The sequence below is a fragment of the Barbus barbus genome (assembly GCF_936440315.1).
Source record: "Barbus barbus genome assembly, chromosome: 10".
In the NCBI taxonomy this organism is placed as follows: domain Eukaryota; kingdom Metazoa; phylum Chordata; class Actinopteri; order Cypriniformes; family Cyprinidae; genus Barbus; species Barbus barbus.
The window spans coordinates 30,602,995-30,625,431 of record NC_136738.1 but is presented as its reverse complement, the minus strand read 5'-3'; the positions used below and the strand labels follow the sequence as shown (position 1 = coordinate 30,625,431).

Sequence of the window (22,437 nt, the reverse complement as noted above, 5' to 3'; positions counted from 1 at the left end):
AGACCCTTGAGCAAGGCTCTGAACCCCCAACTGCTCACCGGGCGCCGCAGCATTAGCTGCCCACTGCTCCGGGTGTATGTTCACTACTGTGTGTACACTTGGATGGGTTAATGCAGAGAACAAATTCTGAGTATGGGTCACCATACTTGGCCACACACCACTTACCCCTTTCCTTAAATTGATTTAAATTAGATTACATTTTAAATTTATTTCAGTTAGTTGCCAAAGCAACATTTTTAAGTTCTACATTTAATATTTATATTATAATTTACAGGTTTTATTTTAAATATTTTCATTTACAATAACAACACTGTAACACATTATTAGTGTTTATGCCATTATCTGTTTATCTATGCAAAGTGTGCTATCTAAATGATCACACATTTATTTTGTTTATTCTTATATTTATTTTTAAGCTACAAATGTTATTCTTCGTTGGTGTTATTCTTCAGAGATTTCAATGGCAGATGCAGAATTAAAATAGCACATTAATTTGTGTGAATATGGGTTAAAATATCAGTTTATCTCTAGTATATCTACATGCTTAAGTCTAGTATCACTGCACCTTTAATGCAGAGTTTTTCTCTCCCATTTTATTTTTCGAACAACTTACAAAACCTGTGCTCAAACACCTGCAGCTAATTAGACCTGAAGACTTTTAACAGCTGATTATTGAGACATTACAGCACACATGTGTTCAGAGAAGACAGAATGACCTGAACAACTCGCTCGATGAATTATAGCGTGTTTAAAGATGAGCAGTTGTTTGACCTGCTGGTCTCAGTGTTGTGTGCAGGACTGTAAACACTCCTCGGGAGGGCTGCTTTGGACGCTCAATCACAATAGAGGGTTGTAAGTGAGCCAGAGTTTGGGAATATGAGGATTCCTCACTCAGCGGCTCTTCAGGTCCTGTCACTGCCGCCCACCGCCCGTCTGCCGTCATAAACACACACGATGCCCCCTACAGCGCTCCCGCATCACACAGCTACACAAACATCAGGTGTGTGTGCGTTTCACAGTTATACAACGGCTGTTAAGAGGTTACAGTGGAAGAAGAAACAGAATATAATCCTCCTTAATTATATTTACTGTATCTGTCATCATTATCTGAATTATGCTATTATTGTTATTATTGTTATTATTGTTTTGAGGTTAAAATAGAAGAAGAAACAGAATCTAGTATAATATAATATATTGAGATATAATATTCTCTTGAATTACATTAACTGTCATTATAATCTGGATGCTTATTACTGGTAGTGCTTAATAAAAATCAAGAGATATGCTTATTATTACAGAATGCATTAAATAAGACTCTCATCAACATGGACAACAAGGAGCTATGAGTTGTTTATTGCTTCAGATGACATGTAGAACTAGATCAGTGTTGTTTTAGTACTATTTATTTGCTATTTTAGTTTTTCTACATTTTTTGAATGAGCTTTTATATTTTCAGTTTTCATTTTAATTAGAATTTTATTACTTGGTTTTAATTATAAAAAAAAAAAATATGACTATTTCAGTTTTAGTTTTTACTTCAATTCCATTCAATTCGATTTTCACTTTATTGTTGGAATTTCTTCCAAAAATTGTCTCGCATCCCATAGCGTTTACTGTCTAGCATTAATTCACAGCAGTACACATTACACAATACAATACACACACACGAGAATACACATTGGTACACACGCATCTATAATGCAATAAAAGCTTAAGTACCTACTGCATTTCGTTGCCCTGTACCTTACATGTGCAATGACAATAAAGTTGAATCTAATCTAATCTCATTCCTCAGAATCTTGCTGCCTACTTAGACCCCCTATTCTGATTAATTAATTTTACTGACTGATGAACAAAAGATTTACGTAATCTGTTCAATCTGGCATATGGTTCTCTCAGTCTTCTATTCGATGGCAAAAGTTGATATTCCTCATACAGAATATGGGAAGAATCATACATAATTTTACCTGTCAGGGACAACATTTTCTTCTTGTACAACTCAGAAAACATGGCTCAAGCATTTGACCCACAATCTTAGAACAGTTAGATATCAATCTCGCCAGTCGAGCTTTGAGTTGAACAGAGAGACATCTATATCAAGCAAATATTCCATATTGTACAACACTCTGTATTAGAGATTGAAAAAACATGAGCAATATCTGTTTGTTTGCTGTTTGTTTGCAAAAGACCTTAGTCTCCTGAGAAAATAAATACACTGTTGTACTTTACAACAAACATACTCTATATGTGCACTTCATTATAAAGCAGCGTCCACATAGATACCCAAGTATTAATATGCAGACACTATTTCAGTCGGTGTATTATGTATAGTCACTCGTGTTTGATACATGTTGTCTGGAAGTCCAAAGATAATTTCCTTTGTCTTCTATTCATTTATAACAAGTGAATTCCTTCCACACCATTCCACTCATCTATCTGTACAATACTGATGCATACTGAGATCATCTTCACTCCCCAATAAAGACAATAACACTGTGTCATCCGAGAACTTCAATATATATTTGTTTACACTGTCAGATTTACAATCATCTATATACAAAGTAAAAAGAAAAGGTGAACTCACATACCCCTGAGGCGCTCCTGAGTAAGTAACTATTGAATCTGAATATGTCTCAATAGTTACTTACTCAGGTAATTACTTATAGTAATTTGAACTATTACTTATTTGAATGTGAACATTTCAGTTAGTTGTTAAATTTTTCATCTAATATTTATATTTTATTACAGCTGTATTTCTATTAACACACATTCTCTAATAGGTTGTCATCAGTAATAATAATAATCCTGTTGACTGCATTACGGTAATGGATTCACAAGGATAACAAAAAAAAAAAAAAACTCAAATATGCAATGTTCAGATTACAGTAATGAGAATTTTTGGGCAAAAAACTGGTATGCAAATAATATCACAGTTCAAAAAAATCGTATTGGTCCCAAATAGGTTTTATGTTCTTTATGCAAAACAGAATTTCTGATTATGTTTATTTTGATGATGCAGTGAAAAATGGCCCTCAAGAGTGGATTCATATCTAAGAGCTTAAACACACTTGTGTTGCACTCGGATGACTTTCTGCCTGACAAAGATGAAGATGATCTGGTCTATGAGTGTGTGAACTCTGAGCAGTGTGTTTGCACACATTACTCAGTCCCTCCAGGATTTCAAATTTTTTTTGAGTGATTTTTGCAATCAAAATGACTGATTTTGTGGTGGTAATTTCCATAAATTTGTGTCAAATTTGCGATTTAAAAAAAAAAATATATATATCACATTTACCAAATTATCTCAAGTGAAGTCACCTTTATTTATATAGTGCTTTTAACGATACAGATTGTGTCAAAGCAGCTTAAGCTTTACAGTATCAAATAGGAAAATTTGTGTGTCGGCAGTGCAGAAGGACAATAATAAACACTCAATTTTCAGTTAAAGGTCTTTCATTATTGAATTCAGTGATGTCATCGTCCAGCTCAGTTCAGTATTTGTACAATCAAGTCGACGATATTGCTGGAAATGAAGTGTCTCCAATAGGGCTGCACGATTAATCGCATGCGATTTTGAACATTAGAATATTAGAATATTAGAGTCTGAAGGATCATGTGACACTGAAGACTGGAGTAATGATGCTGAAAATACAGCTTTGCATCACAGGAATACACTATATTTTAAAATATATTACAATAGAAAACCAATATTAGAAATTGCGATAGCCTAAGAGTTCACAATATTACTTTTTTTTTATTTTTGATCAAATAAATACAGCCTTGGTGAGCATAAGTGACAAGGTCAAAAACAAGGTCAATTGTTTATTAAGTTTATAATAGGCCTGACATAATAGACTATAATATAATATCAAAACAACTTAAGAATTTAAACTGATAGCAGAGCATAGAAAACAAACTGAAGCATTTAAACTGAGATCTGTAAGTTAAATATATATATATAAAAAACACGTGAACGTGAATTCTATACATATCTATATCTATACATCCCTCAAGTACAGTTTGCACAATACACCTGTGTGTGACTGTAAATGGTTTTGTTACCATTCTGTGTCCATCATCCGCTATTTCCAGCACTTAATCAAGCCACTCTTTAATACATGAAGACGTTTTATTTCATTGCGTTTGCGTTGGCTCTCGATTTGAGCTATTTCGACGCAACCATTGAAGTATTCGGCTTCTACAGCTACTCATTTGGTGCACATTATTCTCTTTATGAAACCTGTAAACCGCATTCACCAGTTCTAACTCTATAGCGGCACCAGCTCTATAGTTTACCCCAGCATTGCAATTCTTTCGTTTTAACTAGAAGACAATCAAATGGCCTTCCCAACTCATTTTTGCATGTGCGCGGCACATTATTTCTCTGCGCGGCTGTAGTGGAAGAAGTGCGCGGCAGCGCGAGTGCGCAGCTTAGAGGGAACATTGCTCATAGTCACGCAATGCTGATGTTTTTAACATTAAAAATTTGAGAAAGTATAACAATATTAATAATTTGCATGGTTTGATGTGATATGAGCTAACCGATCTTTAGATTAAATCACCATTGGTAGCACGATTTATTGTAATGCTTTTTTCCTCAGTTGGTCAGAACAAATGTGGCAGACTTGTTACTTACTTGTTCAGATGGCAATATCCGGTGAAAATTCTTATTTGGGTCATATATTCCAAGACGTAGGCTAGAATCTGTGATTCTGAAGTACAGTAAACATCCACACCGGAGCGGTGACTGACAGCTACACATACTCATCAAAACATTACATTCATCCGCCCTGCAACCATGTTGGAGTACAGCCCACGCAAGGAAGATAATTCTGCACACAGTTGCAATTCCAGGTTTTCAAACAGAGATGGCGACAAAGAGGCAAAACTTACGGACTGCAGCTTTAAATGAAAAACTTAAAAAATAAGCATACTGCTCATGGGTAGTTGACAACTAATACTCGTTTTACAGAAATCTAATTGTTAAATAAAATCTAAAATATATCAAATAAAATAATAGAAGCAAACATTTTTATAATTACATTTTTACTTGTATTTTTAATATTAATTATATTAAGCGTTATTTTTTTTTTATATTTAGTGAATGTATTGCTTTACAAATGAAAATATTTCCCCAAACTCTGATTTGATTATTTTCTCTTTTTAATAGGATCTTGGAGGAATAAGATATCAAATTAAGTCTTATTTTGTGTATGTATGTATGTATGTATGTATGTGTACATAATTACTACTATTTTTTTTTTTTTTTTTTAGATGATTCAATATCTTTTATATAACTGATATTATTATACCATAACTGGTTTAGGCTGCTAGTGCATATTTAATATCTAGTTTAAATTTTCTCCTACTAAGACTTAATCCACATGTATAAATTGGTTTGAACAGAAAATGAAATGGCCAATACAGGCGTAAACACTGGCTGTTGATTCCATTATAGTGCAGATATATAGAACATTACAAAAGGCTGTATCATAACAAATTATTAATGACAGCAAGTTTGTGTGTGTGTGTGTGTGTGCGTGTGCATGTGTGTGTGTGTTTGTGCACAACAGTCACAGCACATATGTAGACTGATTTGAAGGTCATGTGCTGTTTGGTTAGCATGATTCTAATGTACATTAGCATGTAAATTGCATTGTGTTCGCTGTTTTCTAATCATAGAAGAGGAATGATAGAGTTCTGCAGTCTAAGCATGTGACATTCACATTCAGACAGAGCTTCTATTTCAGAATGCACTAGAACCTGAGGATTCCATCCCATGATTCCAGCACCTCCATTTGTTGCTATGATACTGGCATCACTTGCTCACCAATGGATCCTGTGCAGTGAATGAGTGCCGTCAGAATGAGAGTCCAAACAGCTGATAAAAATATCACAATAATCCACAAGCAATCCACAACACTCCAGTCCATCAATTAACATCTTGTGAAGTGAAAAGCTGCATGTTTGGAAGAAACAAATGCATCAAGATGCTGTTTTACTTCAAAATTGTTGCTAATGTATCTAATGTCCGCTATTCATAATACTGCTTTCTTCAGGGAAAATGTCATCTCGTCTGAATCAGGAGAGAAATCTGCTCAGATCAAGCACCATTTACAAGCCAAAACAGTTCTAAACAAATATGTGGGTGGATTTTGATGTGAGAAGACAACAGTGGATAGATGTTTTCACTGGAGGAAGCGTTATTATGGATTCATATTTTAGCCGGAAGTAACAGTTTACAGTCAAAATGCCTTAATGATATATATTTTTTCTTACAAATACACAGCTTTTCACTTCAGAAGACATTAACTGATGGACTGGAAGTGAAAACAGTCCAAAACTGGAGTGGTGTGGATTATTGTGATGAAAGTGATGCAATGCTACATTTCTCCAAATCTCTTCTGATGAAGAAACAAACTCATCTACATCTAAGATTGCCTGATGGTGAGTAAATATTCAGAAAAAGTAAATTTTAGGGTGAACTATTCCTTTAATGTTAGTGCTGTCCAATTGATGCTTTTTTTAAGTGCTTTTAATTATTTTTTAATAATTCATAGAATCAAAGTTCTACAGCACATGACTAAAAACTAATAACTAAAATATAAAAACTAAAAACTTGCATCAGACTTGACTTAAATTTGTGTCTGTTCCTTATACAAAGCTATTACACATCACTTGGAATATAGTGCACTTTCATGATGTTTTTACTGCCTTTTTTAATTAAATCCTCCACTTTTTATTGTCTGAGCAGCTCAAACATTCGTTTGTTTCATTTGTAACATATTTTTAATTTATTTATAAAAAATAGTGTAGCATTTTATCAGATAAAATGTTTCATTTCAATGAAAACAATGATTTTTTTATTTTTAATATATATATTTTAATATATATATTATCTTTTTTAATGCTACATATGATGCTGTGATGTCTGGATTCAGCGTAAAAAAGAAAAAAAGAAATACTATTTATTTAGTATAGTATTTTATAATCAGCTAAAATTTATTTTCATTTCAGTGCTACACCTTTGTTGCAAAAATTGTTTGTTTTTTTTTATTATAAAAATGTACAAATTTAATAACACCTTCAATATTTATTTTTATTTCAATGCCAATCCTGAGTTAAAAACAACATATTTTTTGGCAGGGATTGTAGGTGGGGGGAGTGAATGTCCAGCGCTCTCTCCACCCTCAATACCACGACTGAGGTGCCCTTGAGCAAGACACCGAACCCCCAACTGCTCCCCGGGCGCCGCAGCATAAATGGCTGCCCACTGCTCCGGGTGTGTGTTCACGGTGTGTGTGTGTTCACTGCTGTGTGTGTGTGTGTGTGTGTTCACTGCTGTGTGTGTGCACGTTGGATGGGTTAAATGCAGAGCACGAATTCCGAGTATGGGTCACCATACTTGGCAGTATGTCACTTCACTTCACTTATATTGTGTATATTGTATAGTGTAGCACAGTAATATTTAGCAAATCTTCAAATATTTTTTTTATTTTTTATTTACAGAAAATAGTGTAGTACTTCATGATCAGAAACGTTCTATATGAGTATGTTTATTTAAGTCCTGACTCCCTTACATGCTCACTTTCTAGTTCAGTTGAGTTTGTGGTGCTTCACTAGGTTTGGGTCTAATTATAACACCTACAATCAGGGTTCAGCAGTGAGTCCTTATTGACACAGACTCTCCATGACACCCAGAGGCAGCAAAACACACACACACGCACACGCACACACACACACTCTCTCTCTCTCTCTCTCCAAACACTCGGCAACATTCTTCACTATAAACAACCTTCACATAGAGCGGCGGGCGCGTTTGCTAAGTGAGGATGCAGAGGCCCGAGCAGCTGCAGAGCTGTAAACGAGCACACGAGCCTCACGGACACTCACAGATGCGTCACCGTTGCCACGAACGTCCAGCCCGTGGCCTGCTACCCTGTCAGAGCAAACCGGCCCGCAGATACAGGAAGTTATGGAGATGATAAATGTCTTAATATCACCCGCTTCCGTTCTCATCCTCACAGAGGCTCTTTGGTTAATATCAGCCACAGTTCACTTTTCGTCTGATGCATGTTACACACAAAAAAGCAAAGTTTATTGTCACCACAAAGTTTGTTATTGCCCAATATTAAAGGTTTTATTGATTGATATTTAATTTTGCATGCTTATTTTTAACGATTAGATGTAAAATGTGTTTCATTTTATTATTGTTTATTAAAGTATATACAGTATACTTAAAGTATATTTAGCAAATCAAATTCCAATTTTCCAATTTTCATTTTTTTTATGCTGCACGTTATAATGTGATGCCTACATTTATTTGTAGCATTTCAAACAACTGCACTGTAAAAAAAAAAAAAAAAAAAGTTCAGCCAACTTAAAAATTAAGGCAACCAGCTTCAGCAGTTTTTTTGAGTTTTCTCAACTTGTTGTTTTAAGTTTATGCAACAAAAAGTTGAGACTCTCCTACAAAAATAAGTTGAGAGAACTCAAAAATCTGCTGAAGCTGTTGCCTTAATTTTACGTTGGCTCAGCTTTTTATTTTTATTTTTATTACAGTGTGGCTTTAGATATTAGTGATTCATTTTATTTATTTAGACAAAATATTGTTGTATTTTATAGTCACCTATAATTCATTTTTATTTTACAGTCAACACCCCTAAAAAATATAATGTTTTTATTATAAAAAATGAAAAACTGAATTACACTGTTATATGTAATATTTAGCAAACTGAATAGACTTTTTTTTTTTCATGCTGCACAAGATGAAGATGAAATTCATCTGTATAATTTTAAAAAAATTACTTTAGTGTTTAATATTTCTTACTTGTTTAGGGAAAAAAAATAGTGTAGTGCTTTATAATCAGACAGATATAATTTATTTTCATGTTAATTCAGTGCTCTGTTGTATTAGGCTACTAGTGAACAAAAGGTAATTATGATCAGACAGTTTGCTCAACACTAATTTATTCTGTTTGGGAAGAAATTCTGACATGCTATATTTTTTTGTGTATGTTTCAGATGGCCAGCTCTTAAGCAGCATGAAAAACACAGCTAACTGTGATTGGCTCCTGTATGTGTCAGTCAGGTCACCGAAGCTGCCAAAAAGAAATGATGACAAAAAGGAGAGCATACTGGATTGTTGTGCAGGCCAGTAAAACTCAATCTGCACCTGCTGGAGAGTGTGTTCAAGTCTTGATATGAAGCCAGTTCTGAAAGCATCCCTCATGTGAGGCGAGAGCAGGAGATGCCAGCGTCCCACCTGAATCTGAGCAGTCTCAGGGAGAAGCTCCTGTCTAATTAGCACGCTCTGTTGAGGAAGGCCTCACTGCGCTGGCCAGTTAAAGCACTTCCTGTTGAACACGACTGATTAGAATGGCTGGTTTAGCACAGCAGAGGTGGGGTTGTGAAGGAGTCACTAGGAAGCAGTTAAGTAAGTTACAAAGTGAGATCGACAGAGAAATTACTGCAGATTATTTGCACACATAATAACACACGGTTGTTAAAAGCTTCAGTTTTGTTGATTATGCATTAACTAACACAACCTTTATACTTTAGATCACAATATTTGGGTTCTGGAAGCTAAAATCAGAATTGAAAAACAAGTTTCTCATCGAGTAATAATATTTGGGAAAAAAATATGTATATTGCATTAAAATAATTATATATTGTATATATATATATAATGTTGTGATGCTTAAATTCATTTGTAGCAAATTAAAGCAGCTGACATTAATTTTTAAAATATACTTATTATATACAAAACAGTGTAGGTTTTTTTTTTTTTTTTTGTGATACAGCATCAGAAGATGTAACATCACAAAAAAAAAAAAAAAAAATATATATATATATATATATGTGTGTGTGTGTGTATATATGTGTATATACAGTGTGTGTGTGTATAATAATAATAATAATATAATAATAATTATATGCAATAATAAATTATAAATATATTTTTATACATTATATATTGTAAATATTAAACCACTTAAAACTTTTTTTTATTATTGTAACATCCACAACACATTATGGGATCAGTAGTTCATTCACTAAAAATGGATGTTATACTTGGTTTTGCATCTTTTTAATTTTTTTACTTTAATCTTTTTTTTAATACTTTTTTCCTCTTCAAATCAAAGTTTCAGAGCTGGTTGCTTTGGATCATGGTTTAAAACTCTTGATTGAAGGATTTTTAAACATGCCTATTGAGATGGCATAAATATTTGCAGAAAGAGCAGATAGTGGGGAAAAATCTGTGTAAGAAATCTGAAAATCAATACATACATACAGTACATATATAAAAATATAATAATGAATCCAGTTTGCACTCACTGATTTCAGATTTGGCAGGCGGCGTGAGATTGAGTCTCTCCATAGATTCGCTGCTCTCCTCGTCTAGAACGTAATCGAAGTTCAAGATGAACATCATCACAACTCCTTCCTCGTTCTTCACTGGGATGATGTGAGTATTGCACTGGAAGTCTGAGCCTACAGGAGGAACACAAAGACATCTTTAGTTTTCCAGAAACTAACTCTGTTTCACTTTGTTAATTTGGTTGAGTTTCCATCGCTTGTCTGCTGTCTGGACCACGGTCCACGTCTAGCTTGATAATGAAGAGATGATCATTCTGAGAGTTGTGAAGGAAATACAAGAGGGCTGGATATTTTAAACAAATCAAGAAAATGAAGGTACTTTTCATAAAATGGATGTTAATGAAAAAACAAAAAGTTCGCCCAAGAAGGGATAATACTGTTATTATTTATTCACTCGTGTTATTGCAAATCCACATGCTCTAATTGTCCCCCTGTGGAAGATTTTGAGATTATATTTTCTGAAGTTATATACTAGCCAAATGTAAGTTTTTATTCATATAGAAAAATCTTCCCTATTTTTAGGTGATACTAAAATCACACTGGTTATTGTATAATGGTTCTGTAAGTGTTCATTTTTTCAATAGTTCATGTAATAACTATCATAAAATAAATATGTGCAATAAATTTACAGCCTTTTTAATCCTGGTCCATTCATGTCTACATATATATTACTAATGCATTTTTTACATTTAAAATTTTATGCATAAATATAAATTAACAATGCACAATAAAATAAATACTCTCAATGTTTATTGTTAGTTCTTAATAGTTAATAGTTGATAGTTAATGCATTGACTAATGTTAACAAACTAAATGTTATTGTAAAAAAATAAATAATTGTTGTCTTTGGAGCATAATAACAATCTGAAATGCTTCTATTTTGTTGTCAGTGCATGAACACAACTTTTGGGTTCTGGAAGAAAACATCTGAATATTAAAAAATATATATTTTAATAATTTCTGTATTTTTATAAAGGGAGTTAATTGGTTAGCTGACGTTCGGGAGCAGGGTCATGCCCCAAACGATCATCTGACGAAACCTCCAGGTATTGGGCTGCCTCATACTGTACTGTTTGTCTCTTTCTCTCGAACCCACCCCTCACTCCCTTTCTTATCCATTCAGCCAACCTTATCCCACATTCTCTTTCTTACAGGTTGTATCATGGGGTCCTAATTGTCTGGCCTATATATGATCAAGACGGTACCCCCACTCTGAGCCATCAAATCTAGATGCCCTGATCAACCAGACCATCATCCCATTCCCTCTATCCCTTCATCCTCTTTCTACTCTTCCCCAACACTCTGTTCAACTATCTATTTCATAGCTCGTTTGTGGCATGATCCAACTAGTGAATTGTATATAAATGTTTCTATGTAAAACCCAACAGAACATAATTAGGTCCTTCCCCTCCAAATACACTTTTTGTGAACTCCTTGCTCAAAGCAGATGGACTGAACCATAACAAACTAATTTCCACTCTGCAGCAGAAGAAGGTGTGATTGAAGGAGTGAAGAGGTGATCTTTCATCTGCTGTCTGATACAGATGCTGCATTACTGAAAAACCCTCTCCAGCTCCAACAGCCTCTAAGAGACAAACAACGTGAAAAGAGAGAGAGACGGCGGCCCCTGTCCTGAGCTGGAGGGTGTGATCACGGATAAATGCACTGAATCAGACCCAGAGGTCCTAGGTCAGAGGTCACGGCCTGTGCCTCTCTCTGCAGGCTTAGCCCTGTTCAGCTGCAGCGGCGGGACTTAGCAGCCTGTGACAGGCACTGCGGCACAATGAATCTGTCCACATGGACGCCAATGTTCTCCTCTTATCTTTTCTCTTTTTTAGTCCAATCCATCCTTATCTCCTGCTCATTGAGTTCGCTCCCAAAGCCCCTTTAGTGATGAAAGGATACAAAAATGCTTAGGCTCCTCATATCTGCTGCACTGAAGGATTATTAAAATGTTTGGGTGTTTGTATGAAAGATTGTGACTGACATAATATACAGATAGTATCGGTCCTGGATGCTGACGGAGAAGCTGAATGGTTGAACTTGACATGATGTCTTAAAAACACATTGATTACGGCAGAGATGTGAACTCAATGGGTAAAAACGTTAGTCTCCATGCATACAGAGACCTACAATTAAAAAACCGCCATTGCAAACAGTATACAAGAACATATTCTTTGTGAACCAGGGTTATTATCAATCACTAAAACTAAAACCTCAAATACATTTTTAGTAACTGAAATAAAACGTAAGATAAAAAGCTTATTTTATTTCAGCTCATTGCAAAGGCAACATTTCTTGTTTTCTCTTAGTTTAAGTTGAAGTCCTAAAATGAAACGAATTAAACTAAAACTAAAAACGAAATCTTAAACTACATAGACATCGAACGAAAATCACAAAAACACACAACAAAATTACTAAAACTATAAAATTGAAATGATAAAAATCAAATCAAATTCAAAATAGTAACAAAAGCTATTTTTTTAAATAAATGGCCCCTAATTTGATTTTAGACAGATTGACAAACTCAACTGCAAAATGGACCAATGAATTTCCATGCCTTATTTTTATTAAAGAGGATTATTAAAATGTATTTTTGTCATTGTACTAACAAATAGCGTTAAACAATTAAAATATTAAACTGTGCATAAGTAGAAAACGTTTACTGTAAATATTTACATTTTATGTTAATATTTACTAGAATGTTCTTTTGTACAATATTTATTAATTAATTTTTTTAATTTATTTTTATGAATTGATTTATATTAAGCTTGATACAATTATAATTGTAAAATTCCCTGACATTTTCATGATTTTCATGGGACAACAAATTCCTTTGAAAGGTTTCAAGATAAAATAATTTTATCATCTGCATATAAACTACTGTTTATAGTCATTTTTTATGTTTTTGAATTTATTCCTGTGATGCGAAGCTGAATTTTCACTTCAGTCTTCAGTGTCACACGATCATTCAGAAATCATTCTAATATGCTGATTTGGTGCTAAACATTTCTTATCAGTGTTGAAAAGGTTTGTGCTGATTCATATTTTTGTGGAAACGGTGATGCAATTTGTGTCAGGACCTTTTATGACTAGAAAGCTCAAAAGAACAGCATTTATTTGAAATGGAAATCTTTTGCAACAGTGCAAATGTCTTTACTGTCTGTTTTGAATGGTAGCATATTCTCTCTATCTTTCAGACCCTGCTCGTGGTGTCAGTCAGAGCCAGCACGACTCAAACACATCAGTGCTGAAGCTCATATAGGACACAAGCAGGGGATCGTCTGGGGATTGTCTTGAACATGCTGAACTAAACATGTCCTGCATCAACGTCTCCAGCTCCTGCAGGTATCATTAATGCTCCTAACACAACACCGGCAAGAAAAATGGATCAAATTAAGTGTGGAACATTCTGTGGCGACTGTGCTCAAATGTAATTTAATCTACACGTTCAGTATAATCTAATGAGTGTGCGGAGGAGAAGCGCTCGGAAAATCATCTGAACACGAAGAACATCATGGCCTGTCAATGAGAAGATGCAATCACAAAATGATTTCAGCCATTTGCTAAGATGTCCTAATGCAAATATGTCAAAATGACAATAGCCTGCATGTAAAATTAAATGTGCAGCTTTTGGCCCGTGTTACACTGCACACAAGTTCAGACAGATCTACTGAATAGAAACTGCCATTTATGTGATGCTTAGGAAAATCTACCTCAGACAGATGGACAAACTTGATAGCAAAATGAACCATGCCTTTTCCTTATTTTTCCATTTATTTCTGAGTAAGAGTTTTTTTTTTTTTAGAGATTGTACGCACACACAGTGATTTCTAGATAATGAAAAGTAAAAATAAATCAATAAAAATTTAGAAAATGAAAAATTAATCAAGATTTTTAAATGTAATCTTTGTAGTAAATGTAAGGTTATTGAAATAAAATTACTATTTATCCAATTAAAAATTTTAAATAAATTATATAATTTGGTGACCCAAGTGCTGCAGAAAAAAACAACAACTTTACTTTCATACTTCTAACTGATCTGACGTACCTTAATGATTTCAGGTTGATTAAGTCATAATAAATAATATAACTGCTTGAATAAAAACAGATGTTAGCCCTTTGAAGCTGCTCTGAAACTGTAATTTTGACCTTCAACCGTTTGGAGTCCATTGAACTTCACTATATGGAGAAAATTCCTGGAATGTTTTCATCAAAAACCTTAATTTCTTTTCGACTGAAGAAAGAAATACATGAGCATCTTGGATGACATGGGGGTGAGTAAATTATAAGGAAATTTTAATTTGAAAGTGAACTAATCCTTTAAGTAGGGCTTTCCAAATAATGCACATCTCGTCAGTAAAGCCGGTTCTGTAATTAGTAGTAAATCTCCATCACATGCTTTCAGATGGAGCGGCATTTAGCCGTAGATCACTGACAAGCTACGCAATATTGCATTCATTATCAGCGATGTACATTTTTATTAAATTAAACATTTTAATATTTTATGATTTCATGTGGTGACAGAAATTACACCCTTAATATCTACTCTGGTATGTACTGCATTTAGTATTTAAATGAAGACTTTGTCTTTTTTTTGTTGTTGTTTTTAGCACAACACACCCATTTTCTCTGTATATAGGCCAGATTGCATTCTTTACCAGGACTGTAATTCGTCACACTGATATCCCCCTCCGCATCAGAGCTCTTATAAAGATCTCATGCACAATGTGTGTTCACAGAGACATCTGTCTCATCCAAACCTCTCACCTGCTTCTTCAGCGAGGACACCTGACGTGCCGTTTGCACACGGATCAAGAGATTCTCACTGTGTAACATGCAAATGCAGTGTCTCTTGAGGCTCTCAGACACATGTTCAAGCGTCTCTCGCTCCTCTGTCTGGAGGAAACTATCGCTAGTCTTCATTAGCAGCATGCTGCCTGTCTGACTAAATATAACTAGCAGCAGCAGGCTTTAGCAGGACCATTCAGAGCTGACAATAATATGCACGTTTTTAGTCTTTCTACAAAATTGGTTAAATTTTATGAAAACTTTAGGACATTGCATGCCGATGTGGCTAACATGATATATATTATGTATATGATATATATAACATGATATATATATATATAGTATTTTAGTCATTTCATCAATTAATTTACATAGAAAGCTTAGAAGTATGACAAAATATTTATTTTAAGAAATATGTATTTTATTTTAATATGCAATTAACACAAGCATTAAAATTAAAAATCTAAATATTTATAATGCATTTTAATTTTTTAGAACTCATTTTTCCTCTTTTTAAACTGCCAAAAAGCTAAATGTTAATAAATATTTGCACAGTAAAAAGGTTTTGTAAAAACACTTCAAATATTAATGTGCAAATATCTAAATTAACTCTGGTTTTATTCAGGTCAGTGAGGTTGAATGCAATTTGTTCAATTATATGAAAACATGAGGCCAGTTTTAAAAGTGCACTAAACAGTAATAGTAAAATCATCCAATACGTGAAATTGACACCTCTGTTCTAGAGACTGATGACGCATCCAGACATATCCTTTCTGATATAAAGGCTCATTTACAAATGAGATCCTGACAAATTAATTATTTATAGTGTTAAAATCATGACATTTGTGTTTCACAACATTTCCAGTTACAGACACAACGATGCTTCTTTCTCTAATGAATTATGGAACAGACACAGATCGAGTATCGTTTCTGGCTCCACCGCAGGTCAGTCAGGTCTTGTATTGCTGCTCTACAACTATACTTTTACAACTTTAACACACTAACTAAACAAACGGGGTCATTCCTGTTCTCCAGAAGCATTTTTAAGTATTTTTATATAATTATACACCAGAATTCCAGAAATATGCTCTACTAAAGCTCATACACCTGTGTGATTTTAGTATCTATTATCATTTTTATAAATATTAATTTTTATATTTTCTTTTAAGTTTTGGTAATTTTTTTTTGTATTTCTCCATATTTTTTTCTTTTACTTCTATTTTAGTTATTGCTAATATTGATGTTTAGAGGTCCAGACTGTGTTTCACATGATTCATCAGCGCCAATTAAAGATAATTATACTCTAAACGTCACTGTATGTTTAGTGCCATTACGTTGATGGTGTTTCACACAGTAAAGCATGTGTAATTGGCCTCTGGTATCTCCCGTCCTGTCAGAGACACCGCAGACGCTGTTTCACCGATAAAAGACACCACAGACGTCGTGACAGAGATGCGATACACAAAGATCTAGTGTCTCGATGCAGGTAAAGTTGAGGGAAAGAGGTCAAGAGGAACAGTCAGAGATAAATATAATTTTTTTTTTTTAAAGAGAAATAATAATATAATAACTCGTACATGTCATCTAACCGTTTTTATGCAAAAAAAATGGAGAACCAACAAATATTGGTGAAAATTATATACATATTTCACCATTTTTATTATTTTTAGCTATTTTAGTACTTCAGCCTAAACTAAATGAAAGTGAGGAATGTTGCCTTGTCAGCTGAAATTTCTTTTTAGATTTTATTTCAGTTAATATTTATTTAAACTAATGAAAAAAAATTATATATAGTTTTAGTTAACAATAATAATCCTGATTTCAGAAACATTAGTGTCATAAAATGACAGAACTTAAGCTCTTCACCTTCAAATACTTGGTTCTTTATGATTCTAGTGGTTGTCATATAATGTTTTATTTCTTTTTTTGTTGCACTGTGGGCAGCAGTAGTTGGTACCTGCTGTGTCTGGCTGGAAAGGCTGTGTGTCTGGGCAGATGGACAGACACGAGTTGAATGAAGATCTCCTTACATCCTGTACCACGCTGAAAGTCACCTCTAATCCACAGAGTATGGCGTATCAGAGCTGTCATGTGCATTAGTGTGTGTTTACTGCAGCTTTAGTGTGTGAATGCAGCATGGTCATGTGATTTAACATCTACACATGCAGTGACCAAAAGTCTTTTTATTTTTAAGGAGATTTGGCTGTCAACAGTGATGCAACAATTTCGGAAAAAGGTGCATTTTATAAATTTAGAGTGACTTTGTTTGAATATTTTGCAGAGCTCCAATTAATATACAAGATAACCACCACCAGAGTCATAAAGACCCAAGTTGCAGTAGCATGATATTAACAGGTGAAGTGTGATTTTTTTTTTTTTAGGCCAGAAGAAGCAGCAATGCAGATTGATTAACCAAAACAGGTTTTTGCAATTCCGTTGTTCATCTGTAAGTCTCAATGGATAAAAGCAGCAGCTTAATGAATAAATGCAAATGCATTTGACTGAAGAATCTTCTTTTTACTAGCATAAAACATCCCATTTGTGGTCAAATTATAAAAAAAACTGTGAACAGCTGTGAAGCTCACCAAAAATTGTAGGGAATTCAGGAGTATGAACATCAACACATCATTAATATTATAAACAATACAGCCATTCAACAACCTCCTATAATAAAAACGTCCCTTAACAAAGATTCTTTGTTTGAAACATGTAACACCTTTGAAAGGTTTTAAATGTTCCTTTGAAAAGCTATCAACATTCAAAGCCAATTTAATTTACTGTTTGTTGTCAGGTTTCTTGTTCTTCACAGACATCAATATTAACCATACAGTACCAAACAGCTCAAGAACCTCATGAGAATATAAGTAATAACCTAAATTTTGCCTCACAAAAAAAATTCATATGGCTTGAAAAGACTTGTATACTTTCTTAAAAATAAGTTCATCCATGAAACCTTAAGACATCCAATAATATGTAAGATAAGACATCTGTGGAACCCTTCCATTCCACTAAAGATTCTTTATAGTGGAAAAAGTTTCTTTAGATTATTAAAATGCTCTTTACACTAAGAAATTAATCAAAATAATGTTTTTTTATGCTATTGCCTCAGAAAATACCCTTTAGGAACCTTTATTTTTAATAGTGTACAGTAGGGCAGAAGTTGTATGGACTAAGTTTCTGACTTAGTCCATACATAAGTTTTCTTTGTCCTTTTCAGACATGAAGAGCACTTGGTCTCAATCCAATTTCATTGTATGGAGGAAAAATTTAGCTAAACGTTTTTGTTTTTTAAATTTGACTGTAATTTAAAGGTAAAGTGTATAATCTCTGTCACAAGTGGTGACATTCATTTCTGTAATTGTTAATTACATTTGCAGAAAGCCCATGCTTTGTGCTCAAAACAAGTCTAAATGCAAAATAATAAGCCTATAAGGGATGGTAAAGATCCATTGTCAATAGCACAAACATAAAATAACATTTAAAGAGGTTTTGTATTTGCAGTATTTACAGTTTCTGAAAATATTAAATAATTATAACATATTAAAAGTATTTTAAATAGTTTTAGTCATCATATTCTCATACAGTATTTGGTTAATTTTTGTAATGTGTTTTTGTAAAGTCATATAATATAAAGTCATTACAATATAATACTGTTTTGACCTGTTTATTTACTATTTCTCAGTGTGGTTTCTGATTCTGATCTATTTATTTACCATTTTACAGTGTGTTTTTTGGTGAATTGTATTAAGACAGTAAGGGTTGACCCGCAAACATCATAATGATTATTAGTAATTATAATGACAATGTATGAGGCGCCACGTAGGATTTAAATCAAACTTCGCTTATCAATACATACATAAAACACGTGCATATACACCTATAATTACGCACATATACATGTATACTATTGGATGTTCAAAATATATATATGAAATACATGTGCACACTAATATGAAATCCATACCAATACATATTATGTTAGTAATGAATGCATATACACTTGTGAATAACTCACGTATACATATAAACTTGACGCATGCATACACCTATAGACACTCACTAATACATATAAACACGATCCATGCATATACACCAACAATAACACATGCACAAACATATAAACTCCGTGCATGCAGACACACCTATACATACTCGCATATACTGTACATATAAACTTGATCCATGCATATACACCTATAAACACTCGCACATAAACTCAATGCGCGCATACACACCCATAAAACACTCGCGCAAATATACAAAATAAAATTCACAAACGTATACAATTCTGGTAAGAAAGATGTATGCTTTAGTTGTGTATATATGTATATGCAAGGGATTTCATATGTGGATGTGCGTGAACTTTTCAGTGCAAACGGAAGGCATTTCAGTGTAAAAGGAAGCAGCAGCACTTCCGGCGGGACATTTGGAAATGCTTAACATGGCTTAATGCATTAAAACTGTGTTTTTAAAAGACCAAACTCAATAAATTCATTATTAATAAAGCATACGGTATATAGACAAGCAGATGAGTCCAGAATAAGAACATAATATGTATTGGTATGGATTTCATATTAGTGTTTATATATTGAACATCCAATAGTATACATGTATATGTGCATAATTTATAGGTGTATATGCACGTGTTTTATGTATGTATTGATAAGCAAAGTTTGATTTAAATCCTACATGGCGCCTCATAACAATGTATGGAACAAACAAAAAATGTACTGTCACAATTTTTTAATTCATAGATGATAACAAGTGAGATTTCAATGATATTTTGTCCACTGAACTCTGAAATGTCTCCGGTTTCCAAATCAGAAACCTGGTCAGAAATCTTAATCTTGGTTGCCAATTTCATTTGTTGCTGCTAGTGACAGAAATGACCCACTTTACCTTCAAAATTACAGTCATCAGTCTGTGATGTTTGATAACTTTCAAGGAACAATATTCTTCTCTCTCACTTTCTTCTATTTCTCCATCTGTCACTAAAAAATCCTTCATTTCCCTCTCTCATTACAGAGGCGTGTTGTACTAATGCATTGATTCGTTGTCAAAATAGTAATGCACAGAATATTAAAGCAACAACACTTTACGTATCCAGACTCCGCTCAAGTTCCAGATAGGAAAGATACCCATGTTAAATACTTAAGAGCCCCCCAGAGATTTCGGCCGTTAACCCTTGAGCAGGACGGTGCTGGTGCTATTGTCTATAGCGCTGACGTATCCAGTAACCGGTTTCATGTTACTGAGAATACAATACTTTTTTAAGCATTTCTTTATAACGATTTCTCAGCTGCCATATTCAGCATCGAAAACAGTCACATTGTTAATAGTGTGATTTTTGCAATCTATATTGTCAGAGTGCACGGCTACTTTTGAATGGTTGTTAATGGAGAAAGTTGCATTTTGACTCCCTTGTAAGACCAGTTTTTGAACTCCCTTGTTTGAGACCAATTTTTACTAGGAAACTGGCTCATGAAAGTCATTTGTGAATCACACTACACGGGTTGTTCTGTATGTTTTTTGTTGCATGCACAATATGCTTTATCATATTTTATTGTCTTTACATTGTAGTTTTTCTACCAAATGTCGTAAATCATCTATTATTGTTAACCATACTATTTTCTCTTTCTGTGTGTGCATTGAACATGAATTGAACTACCATTATTCAGCTCTTTTTAGTTCAGTGTTGTCTCAATTTAGTTCAATTCAATTTCAGGTATAAGCCGCACTACATAAGACAAACGAGTAATTATTTAGCTCAGTTTAGTTGAATGGTTATTTCAATTCCATTCAATGACAGTGTAAATGGTGCAAAGTTCATCAATTATGAAACCATTTCAATTTCAACTACAAGCAGAAGACAAGGATGTAATTTTCCAGTTCAATTCAATTCAGTGTTGGTTCAATTCAGTTCAATGTTGATTCAGTTCAGTTCAATAACTGTCAATGTTGTGAAGTTCAATTATGCAACCACTTCAATGTCAGCTATAAGCGGCTCTACGGAAGATACGAGTGTCTTTAACCAGCTCAATAAAGTTTTATCTTGATTCAGTTCAGTTCAATAACAGTATCGATGCTGCAAAGTTCATCAGAAAATTCAATTCAGCTATAAAGCAGCTTTACATAAGGCAATAGTGCCATTATCCAGCTCAGGTCAGTTCAATGTTGATTCAGTTCAGTGACAGTGTCAATGTTGCAAAGTTCATCAATTATGAAACCATTTCAATTTCAAGTATAAGCAGCTCTACAGATGACAAAAGTGTCATTATTTAGCTCAGTTTAGATCAGTGTTGATTCAATTCAGTTCAATAACTGTAGTTATGTTTCCATTCACCTATTTGCATGCCCATTTTGGGATATCACATAAAAAATGCTAGATGGAAATGCCAAGATGCGCATAAGTTCTAAAAATGTGAAAAATCAGAAAAGTGATGTGCATCATTAAAAGACTTGCCTCAACAGATCATGTGATTGGATAACTATAATAAATATTAATTATCTTTTAAACCCCAACATATAAGGCCAAAGGCAAGGAACCGAAACTCTTGACAAACCGTCTTAGACACCTTATCGACCTGGTGTTTATCCAGCTAATGACAGTATATTATTGACTCTGCATCTGCTGCACTTGCCTGCACATAAATGGCTCTTGATCTAAGCTCAGTTCCTCTTTCAAGATGATGGAAATTTCATTAGATTCCTATTTCCACCATCAATAATTAAAACAATGTGGCACATCGCAGTCATCAAAATACAAGTATGCATTTCACTGACGACCTTGTGAATGAAGACTTACACTCAGCGTACAAAATTAACTTTTTCTCACACCTGACAATGGTGAGAGAGAGACTTTACAAGTATATATATTTTACTGGCCAAGAAGCTGCATTATTTTTATAGCTGTTTTTTCATTGTCACTTGAGATGAGTGCGTTTTCATCTTTTTGGATCATTCCTATACCTACAAGCGTAAAACTGAAAGTCTTTATCAGTTCCTGACTGCCTTTCCAACCAACCAACCAACCAACCAAAAAAAAAAAAAAAAAAAATGTGTATATATATATATATATATATATATATATATATATATACAAACCTGATTCCAAAAAAGTTGGGACACTGTACAAATTACGAATAAAAAAGGAATGCAATAATTTACAAATCTCATAAACTTATATTTTATTCACAATAGAATATAGATAACATATCAAATGTTGAAAGTGAGACATTTTGAAATGTCTTGCCAAATATTGGCTCA

At 33.7% G+C, this 22,437-nt stretch overlaps 1 pseudogene across 1 annotated transcript in view; it reads right to left on the bottom strand.

The window, feature by feature from the left end:
- The window catches only part of LOC306875660 (voltage-gated inwardly rectifying potassium channel KCNH7-like), an 89,789-nt pseudogene that overhangs the window by 49,649 nt on the left and 17,703 nt on the right, over window positions 1-22,437 (bottom strand). The window contains exon 3 of the transcript in view: window positions 10,339-10,494. The product of the transcript in view is annotated as a voltage-gated inwardly rectifying potassium channel KCNH7-like (transcript). The remainder of the gene's footprint in view (window positions 1-10,338; window positions 10,495-22,437) is intronic.